Below are 1,156 nucleotides of genomic sequence, written 5' to 3'. Positions count from 1 at the left end.
CTACTATTGCAGGGTTTTCAGGATCATAAGCTTCTTTTTCAGAAGATGAATCTTGAGTACTGTTGGATGCAGCTTGCATTCCATTCAGACTCTGAGAAATCATATTGACTTGCTGAGTCAATATTTTGTTCTGAGCCAATATGGCATTCAGAGTATCAATTTCAAGAACTCCCTTCTTTTGAGGCGTCCCATTGCTCACAGGATTCCTCTCAGAAGTGTACATGAACTGGTTATTAGCAACCATGTCAATGAGTTCTTGAGCTTCTGTAGGCATTTTCTTTAGGTGAATGGATCCACCTGCAGAAGTATCCAATGACATCTTAGCTAATTCAGACAGACCATCATAGAATATATCCAGGATGGTCCATTCTGAAAGCATGTCAGAAGGACACTTTTTGGTCAGTTGCTTGTATCTCTCCCAAGCTTCATAGAGGGATTCACCTTCTTTCTGTTTAAAGGTTTGAACATCCACTCTAAGCTTACTAAGCTTTTGAGGAGGAAAGAACTTGGCTAAGAAAGCCGTGACCAGCTTATCCCAAGAGTTCAGGCTATCTTTGGGTTGAGAGTCCAACCACACTCTAGCTCTGTCTCTTACAGCAAAAGGGAAAAGCATGAGCCTGTAGACTTCAGGATCTACTCCATTAGTCTTAACAGTATCACAGATCTGCAAAAATTCAGTTAAGAACTGAAAAGGATCTTCAGATGGAAGTCCATAGAACTTGCAGTTCTACTGCATCAGAGAAACTAATTGAGGTTTCAGCTCAAAATTGTTTGCTCCAATGGTGGGGATGGAGATGCTTCTTCCATGTAAATTGGAATTAGGTGCAGTAAAGTCACCAAGCATCCTCCTTGCATTATTATTATTTTCAGCTGCCATCTCCTCTTCTTGTTCGAAAATTTCTGAAAGGTACTTGCTGGATTGTTGTAATTTAGCTTCTCTTAGTTTCCTCTTCAGAGTCCTTTCAGGTTCTGGATCTGCTTCAACAAGAATATTCTTGTCCTTGCTCCTGCTCATATGAAAAAGAGAGAACAGAAAAATAATAATAATAGGGATCCTTTTTACCACAGTATAGAGGTCCCTGTGTGAGTAGAAGAAAAGAAGAAGAAAAGAATGTAATGTAAGGAAAGAAACACAAGGGTGAGGAGAGCAGAGATG

At 40.0% G+C, this 1,156-nt stretch overlaps 1 non-coding gene across 1 annotated transcript; it reads left to right on the top strand.

Annotated features, from left to right (window-relative positions):
- Positions 1 to 373: 373 nt before the first annotated feature.
- LOC148548316 (small nucleolar RNA R71) lies at positions 374 to 481 on the top strand. Its single transcript, XR_015898983.1, has one exon. It is a non-coding gene; the product is annotated as a small nucleolar RNA R71 (small nucleolar RNA).
- Positions 482 to 1,156: the final 675 nt, after the last annotated feature.

The sequence above is a fragment of the Arachis ipaensis genome, chromosome B8, assembly GCF_059453495.1.
Source record: "Arachis ipaensis isolate K30076 ecotype BB chromosome B8, ASM5945349v1, whole genome shotgun sequence".
NCBI classification, from domain to species: domain Eukaryota; kingdom Viridiplantae; phylum Streptophyta; class Magnoliopsida; order Fabales; family Fabaceae; genus Arachis; species Arachis ipaensis.
This window is presented reverse-complemented; position numbering and strand designations above follow the sequence as displayed.